This window comes from Mobula birostris, chromosome 6 (assembly GCF_030028105.1).
Source record: "Mobula birostris isolate sMobBir1 chromosome 6, sMobBir1.hap1, whole genome shotgun sequence".
Lineage (NCBI taxonomy): Eukaryota > Metazoa > Chordata > Chondrichthyes > Myliobatiformes > Myliobatidae > Mobula > Mobula birostris.
Window position 1 is genome coordinate 141,515,523 of NC_092375.1, and position 8,948 is coordinate 141,524,470.

General features: G+C 38.8%; 1 pseudogene; it reads left to right on the plus strand.

Moving 5' to 3' along the window:
* Positions 1–2,046: 2,046 nt before the first annotated feature.
* On the plus strand, positions 2,047–5,338 carry LOC140198598 (secreted phosphoprotein 24-like; annotated as a pseudogene).
* Positions 5,339–8,948: the final 3,610 nt, after the last annotated feature.

Sequence of the window (8,948 nt, forward strand, 5' to 3'; positions counted from 1 at the left end):
TTTCTGTTCCTGGGCATTGGTGTTTCCATAACAAACTATGTGCAATCAGTCAGTATACTCTATAGTATTTGGTGACATGGCAAATCTATCGAAACTTTTAAGAAAGTAAAGGAGGTTTCCTGCCTTCTTTGTGATGACACTTACAGCTATGTATGTGCTGGTCCCAGGCAGAGTTTCTGACATTTTAGGTACCAAGGAATTTAAAGCTTGTGAGCTTCTCCAACTCCTTTCCCTGAGTGAGGACTGGGTTATAAACCTCCAGCTTCTTCCTCCTGTAGTTGATAATCAGCTAATTGGTTTTGCTGACATTAAGTAAGAGGTTGTTGTTGTAGCTCCATTCAACCAGATTTTCAGTTTCGCTCCTTTTTGACGATTTGTCACCATCTTTGATCTGGCCAACAATTGACATATATCAGTATGGACCATTCGCATTTACTGATGACTGAGCCCTGAGTGAAGATAGAGTTGAACAAGGTTAGTATTTTCTTCAGTTTATCTTTTTGTTTCATTACAATCATTACTGTGAGCTGAGAAAAACTGAAAAATTGAGGGAGAGTTACATCCAACTCATTAGGGTAAAAAATAATCTATCTCCATCCTGAGGAAGGGTCCAGGCCCAAAACATTGACTGGTTGGTCCCCTCCAGAGATGCTGCCTGACCTGCTGAGTTCCTTCAGCAGTTTTTGTGTGTTGCTCTGGATTTCCAGCGTCTGCAGAATCTCTTGTATGAACTTATCTCCATAATGGAAGCAAGATCAAAATGGTTATGAAAACTTCAACTCAAATACCCAACCACATACATGAGATTTACAACATTACAGGTCATGTATATCAGCTGTTTACTGCTCTACTGATGAACATGGTTTTTGGAGTTTCTTACTCAATACATGGTTCCGATCTCAGGTACAGCATCTTGTATTTGCTTAGCACCTGAACAAAACCTCCCAAGACACTTCACAGAGGTGTGATCTGACAGGAAGCATGATGGGATTTATAGTACGGAATTCACCAATGTGAGTATAGATATCATTGCTCGTCAAACTTCCATTCTTTCTGAAACTTTAATCTGTTCTTTCAGCATAACGATCCTGTTATGCAACAAACATCTTCCAGAACCAAATGGTAAGATGAACAACACATATAGCAGTTGAATTATCACTTTTGGCTTATTCATAGTCATTCATCTCCTGGTACCCACACAAGATAACAATGCAGCAAGATGGCTGTGCTATGGGGGCTTAACAGAACTGAGTAAGATTCTCGTCAGGTGATTCATGTAATGTATACAAATATTGATATCAAATTCAGGTCAAGCATTCTGAATGGATCTTTGGGAAAAAGCACATTTTGAGTCCAGGATCCAAAGAGGTCCCACATTTATTGGTGAACAATGAAAACTGAAGATGCAAGAACTGCTCAGCAGGCCAAGCAACATCTGTGGAAGTTAATATTACAGTTCAAAGATCTTTCACTGCAATTAGCGGTCTTTCAGTTGGTTGAACTCAATATCAATAGCCAATCATTAATTGTAGTTTCATTCCTGAAGAATGGTGACAGGTCAGCCACTGCTGCTAATGAACTAAACCCAGCAGAATGGAGTTAGCACAGGGGACGGGAATGGAGAGAAAGTGTGGAAAATTCAAATGGAAATAAACAAAATTTGTTTTACACCTCATCCACGTGATGGTTTACAGACAAGTCTTCGATACAGCCACAGGACAGGAGTTAAATATTTTTCCAGCATGTTTTTCTATGCAAAAAATAATTCAAATAACGTGCTCAACTCCTCACTGAAAAATTCCAGAAGTTCATCCCAGTGGAGAGAGTGTCACTATGTACACATGGCAAATGATTATTTGTGCTCTTTAGTTTATTTATTATTACATAATCTGATAAATAAGACCAGATTTCACCCCTTTCCCACTAAAACTAAACACGTTGATAAAATTCGGAGGAAGCTTTGCCCATAATTAGAGCCCACTTTTCATCTGATTCCTGTGCCCACGGTCAGCATGCTGGGCAAACAGCAGTCAGTGTTGAAACGTGGTGGAGATGCAAGATATAAAGGCTGAAGGCAGTGAGCTGAAGACAGGCCAAGAGAGCAAAGCAGATCCTTCACTCAGAGAAACCAGCCAGCTGATTCCACACCAGGCAGAATGAAATCCCTCCTGCTCGCCATCACTGCTGTGCAGATCCTCCACTGCTCAGGTAGGTACTAGGGAGGGCAGTGAGCTATTGGCAATGATCTTCGGTCTGATTTATTTCAGCCATGTGTAAGAAGAATCCACTGAAGTTTCTTGGAATGTCTTTTTTTTACAACTCCCCCCCCCACCCCCCCGTCTCTCTCTGCAGGAGTGCCAAGCACCAAGGAAGCTCTGAGAGCCTCAATTATAAAGCTGAATGAGATCACTGTGATCACCAACCTCTGCAGTATGACCAGGAGAGGAGTGATAAATGTAAGTGTGTAAATTGTTTTGTTGCATAAATTCTGCAAAAATATCAATGATCTCTGATAAACGGATTACTAAGTATTATCCATACATACTACATTATGCTGTCTGATTCTCAGTTTGAGAATCTCTAATCTAAATCACTGCTTGATTTCAGAGATTTGGATTGGAGGAGGGATTTCACATATTTTCAGGATTAGTGCTTCATTTCCTCTAAATTATTTCCAGATTTCCAGAGATGTCTCCTACTTGTGAGCCTTTATCAATAGTAAAAGTTCTGGCAGATTGGACATCTTCTCTATCTGGTTCATCATGGTCATTCAGTAACTGGACAACACTAAGTGTCTTGTCCATGTAGGCTGACAATTCTGAATTTATAAGTAGAGGTATCTCTTCAATCATAGAGCCATGGAGCCAAAGAGCACAATCAACCCGTTATTTGGTCTAGTCCCATCATCCTGCACCTGGATCATAGCTTTCCATACCCCTCCTATCCATGTACTTAAAAAATTAATCTTAAAGTGTTGAAATGGAACCTGTATTTATCACATCATTGGCAACTTATTGCACACCCTGAGTGAGGAGATTCACCCTCAGGTTCCCTTTAAACACTTAAATAAAAACCTGTGACATTAAGAGCTATATGTGACCACAGTAATACATTAGTAAACTGCTTTCCTTTGTTTTAGGTTTATCGCACTGGCAAATTGACGTACAATGTGGATTTAACATTCTATGTGACAGAAACCATCTGCTCAAAAAATTCTGGATGGGAGTTTGATGACTCTGCCTGTCTTTTCTATCCTAAACCAAATGCTGTAAGTACCGAATTATGTTGTAGCATTGAAACTTTTATATGCCACTATCTAATTGAAGAACGGATGCTGATGTTTCACCTTGCAAGGATGATAATACCTTCCTTGTATTAAATTAAAGCCATACATACTCAGCTACAGCAAAGGAAATACGAAGAGATTTCAATGATATCAAAATACTTTTGAGTTAGTTCTAGTAGTGGTTCATTCAATCTCTCGAGTTGTGTGCATGGTTCTCCTAAGGGATGTCTATTGATGGGAATTCAGGTGGCTGTAGAGCACAATTCTGCCCCCTTTTGCCATGGGAATCAATTCTATGCTTACATAAATCAATATTCTTAATTTTGACAGGACAGGGGTTTTTGCAGAAGCCACGTGGAATATTTTGCTGATAAAGTGGTTTATGTTGACGTGGAGTGTGATGGGTTGAAGACAGTTGACAGCGAGAGTTACTCATTAGAATCAAGTGAAATCAGTTTTGAGGTAACCACGCAGTTATATAATTCAAAACTTTCTTATACTTGAGATTAATTATAAAATGTCCCAATATTACACTGTGCTAAAGATGTAAATATTCATCTTTTAAAACAGGATGAATCCAAATCCAAAGAGACATCACTAGAGGATGCATTCAATGTGAGTATTGACTGGATATTTAATGATTTTCTTTTATATCTTGATTGCTACCAATAAAATCTCAAGTTCTAGGTACAACTGTGCCTGAGTGGAATGCAAGAAGGCAATGTTTTTCATTTCAAAGCACAGGAGGAAAGAGATTCCAATGTTTGATTCCTAAATGAATGTGAGGTTGTGGGGATGGGGCTGGGGCTAATTTCCAACCACTTCCAAAGGTTGTTGAATTGACTCCAACACTTATTTTCCACTGAAGGCAAAGTGAATTGTCCACCAACAGGACATAATAATTGCAAATGATGACATCTAGAGAGCAGCCTTGATGCAATCTCATTAATGGACCTTCTCTAAAGGGAAGATCATGAAGGACCAGTTCTAGAAGCACGTTCACATAATTGGTTTGACCTTTGAACCCAGGGCAGTATTGATCACCTACTGTACAATTTCATTTATTTGGTGAGGAAATTCTCTGCTCCAAAACTGAGCTACTGAATCACAGATAATATCCGTAATTGACAATTAATATTTGAAATTTTTTGATTTGCTGGTAGGTCCTTATTTACTATTAAGCCCTGCACTAAATACATCAATATTTTCATGCAGGCATATAGCATGTCAGAAGAAACATCAGTGCAAGAATCCTCATTGCAAGACTCCTCAAATGTAAGCTTTTTTGGGGAAATTTTATGTGCTGTTTCTGAACTGCAAACATGTTCCACTCTAGGTTAATCTGTCAGGATAAAGTCTGAAAATCAACAAAAAGAGGGGAACGATACTGATACTCAATTGTTTTTCGGGGGTTTGCCATTCTTTAAGGAAGGTTGTTGAGTTGTCCAATGAGCTTCATGAAAAACACTCACTTTCATCCTACAAAGGCCATAGTATCAAAAACTAGGACATTTATATTTATATTCTCCTCATTTAATAAATACTAGTTATCAGCTCCTCAGGACTGCAGGAATCAACACTATCGAGACTTACAGATAGAACACCTCAATTCCATTAGCTCATTCACTGACCATGCAGCCCCCTTGTACCAGGGCTGCTTTGATCCATGCTGCACTGCAGACCAAAGCAATTGCTGAGGACTTTTCAACAATAATATTAAATTTCAATTGTGCCATTTTGACTTTTGCCACTTCCTACAGTTATGATTTGATGGCATTTAAATGTTTTAATATTTATTACATATTTGAGGTGATGCCAAAAATTAGGATTATTTCCAAAATACTAAAGGTGTAACATTTATGTTTTAAAATAGGTGAAAAGCAAGGAAACAGAATCATCTTCAAATGTAAGTATGAAGTTGGACTGTGTTGATTAATTCGTCATCACAAACACACACTGAAGCCAGATTCAGTACTCTCCAGCTGCAGATATTAATTTTGTTAATTCCATTTATTTCAGGAAAGCACTGTGGATTCAAGAGCTTGGCATTAACCATAAAAGTAACTCCTGGGAGCCTAAGTTCAGTGTGAACACAAGAAAACCTCATTCAGAATAAAAAATGCTGTTATCCACTCTACATGTACATATAAAAGGGGCACTTGGGGTTTCTAACTCTAATTTTCTACTGTAACTGCAAGATACCATTGATTGTAAATGTTTTGTACTTTCATGTTTTATTCTCTTGTATTGTGTTATCATCTTGTATACTGTGGATCAAAACGAAGTGTAAGTTTTTGTGGTATTCTGTACAGCTGTTGTCCATTCTACTCTGGATTCAATAGCCAATGCCTGCTTGTTAACCTAGGCTTTGTACTGCCACCCTATTTTCTGACAAGATTATCTATTTCACCACCCAGCAGGTCTATTGGTTTACTACAGAGCAGATCATTAATCTGGTCAGTTTGGACTTGTTGTATTGTACTACAATCATATATTCTTGGCTTTTATATCAGAAACAATATAACTGCATTGTTTTTGCAGACATGTACAGGTATATCCTTTTTTTCCTGAAAACAAATGAATAAATTACTTCTAACAAATATGTGTTGTGATTCATTCTCTTTTGTTACCTTGTTTTTATTTATACTATAACTTTTTTTTTAACTAAAATTACATTGGACAACATTGACCACCAGAAGTATCTCCAGCTGAGTTCAGTAATTATCTTTTTTTTACTTTGACTGTACCCAGTATTATGGGGCCATGTACATCATTCCTGTCTATCAGTCAGCCATACTTTCTACCCCATGATGGATAAGAGTGAATGATTCTATTATATTTAATTCCATATGGCTGTTCCCTGCTTCTTTAAGAGAATTGAATGTGCCTGTATCAAATAATAGGAGCTTTGAGAGCAAAGTAAGGCTGTATTGAAACTAAGGAACTGGTTTGTCTTACTTATTTTTTTGTCCTCAGAACTTTCTTATTTCCAATTGAAAATTAAAAAAAGAAATTGCACATGCTGGAGAGGCTGAAATAAACAGAGCAAAATCTAGGAACATGATGGATAGTCTGAGCCCAAAATGTCAATAACTTATTCCCTTTCATAGATGCTGCCTGACCCACTTTGACCTGAAACATTGACTCTGTTTTTCTTTTCAATGATCTTGCCAGATCTGCATTTCCTTCTCTCTACATGAATGAAAATACACGTGGAATAACTCCCTATGGTCGGAGTAGAAAAGAATATTGTTACAAAAGTGAAGATTAGTAAGGTTCAATATAAGACTGGCTGCAGATTCTTAAGGCAAGAGGTCAGTCACTTAGACAGAGCAATCTCAAAGTCCCACACTGACTACATCTGCTCCTATTTCCTGCACTCTCATTGAAACTTATGGCTCTGATGCCACAGTAACACAGTAACTTTCTCCCAGACCTCTATCACTGTAAGTAGGATGTTCTGCAAACAAGATAACACTGTGCAGTTTGCTCGGCCTGTGGAGATGCCACAACCTCTGTTTTGACACTCCATATCCAGGATGCCTCAACCTGGATATTGAAAGTGGAAATTGTTCCCCATCCCAGCCTGTTTGTGGGAAAGAGCCAATTCTACTGCTGATGGTCATTTTGTCATTACTACTACTGACAGTCACTAAGAGTAAGTTACTCATGGTTTGTACACAAACATCAAAATATAACCAAAGAGAGACAGTATTTGTCTATCAGATAAGTAGAAAGGATATTTACTTTGAGATCCACAATTAAACAAAGTAAATTTATTATCAAAATACATATTATGTCACCATATACAACTCTGATGTTCATTTTTTGCAGGCATTCACAGTAATTACAAGAAACTCGATAGAGTCATTGGAAGACCACACCTAGCAGGATGAACAAACAACCAATGTGGAAAAGACAAGCTGTGCAAATACAAAAGAAAGAAAAAAAATAATAAATAAATAAATAAATAAATAAATAAATAAATAAATAAACAAACAAACAAGCAATAAATATCAAGAATATGAGATGAAGAGTCTTTGAATGTGAATCCATTGGTGGTGGGAACATTTCACTGATGTGGCAAGTGAAGCTGAGTGAAGTTATCCCCTTTGGTACTATTGCCTAATGGTTGAGGGGTAATAACTGTTCCTGAACCTGGTGGTGTGGGTTCTGAGGCTCCCGTACCTTCTTCCTGATGGCAGCAGTGAGAAGCGAGCATGGCCTAGATGGCAGGTGCTGCTTTCCTGTGACTGCATTTCTTGTGGATGTGCTCAATGGTGGGGAGGACTTTACCCATGATGGACTGTGCTGTATGCTTAAATACAAGAAAATCTGCAAATGCTGGAAATCCAAGCAACAAAATTAAGGGTCTGGTGAAGGTCCTGATGAAGAGTCTGGTCCCAAAGAGTCGATTGTTTACTCTTTTCCACAGATGCTGCCTGGCCTGCTGGGTTCCTCCAGCATTGTGTGTGTGTGTGTGTGTGTGTGTGTGTGTGTGTGTGTGTGTGTGTTTGTTTGTTGCTGGGCTGTATGCTTTACTTTTTGTAGGCTTTTCCATTCAAGTGCATTTATGTTTACATACCAGAATGTGATGCAAACAGTCAATGTACTTTCCACTACACATCTATAGGAGTTTGTCAGAGTTTTAGATGACATGCCAAACCTTCACAAACTTCAAAGAAAGTAAAGGCACTGCCATGATTTCTTCATAATTACACTTACGTGCTGATCCCGGGACACATCCTTTAAAATGATAAGACCGAGGGATTTAAAGTTGCTGACTCTCTCCACTTCTGATCCTCCGATGAGGACTGGCTCATGGACCTCCAGTTTCCTCCTCCTGTAGTCAATAACCAGTTCCTTGGTCTTGTTGACATTGAATGAGAGGCTGTTGTTGTGGCTCCACTCAGCCAGATTTTCAATCTCCCTCCTGTACGCTGATTTGTCAACATCTTCGATTCGGCCATCAACAGTGGTTTCGTTAGCAAACTTAATGGCACCAGAGCTGTGCTTAGCCTCACCGTCATAAGAATAAAGCAAGTACAGAGGAGGCTAAGCACACAGCCTTGCGGTGCACCTGTGCTGATGGAGATCCTGGAGGACCCTATTTGGCGCACTATTTGCGAACAGTGACTTCCAGTGAGAGGAAGAAACATTTTCAAGAAACCAACATTGCATTGCAGAAAGCTATTGAATCATCACTGCGCATCTCATTAAGGATAAGTCTGTGGAATATCTTTCCTGGAACATTATCACGCTTCGGAATATATGCAATGCCTGATGCTGATCAGTCTAAGGTTGGACTCCCCATCACTGACTGCTTGAATTTCATTGCAACCATAACCTCACTAAATTGCTTCTCCACCTGAAACAGAATCAAGGGAAATGACCTTTTTGATTTTCTTGCTCATGTTTTTCCCATTTCTATTAAGCCACATCTGTTGTGTTGTTGCTAGTGAGTCAGAGATGTGGTGGAAAAGCAAAACACTGCAGATGTTGGAAACCTGAAACCAGAACAGAACATTCTGAAAACACACTGCAGGTCAGGTAGAGTCGTGGACAGCAAAACAGAGTTAGCATTTCAGGTCGATGAGCTTTCAGAACTACAAACATTTAGTATTTCTTTTCCCAAGGACATTGGCTGACTTATTGACCATTT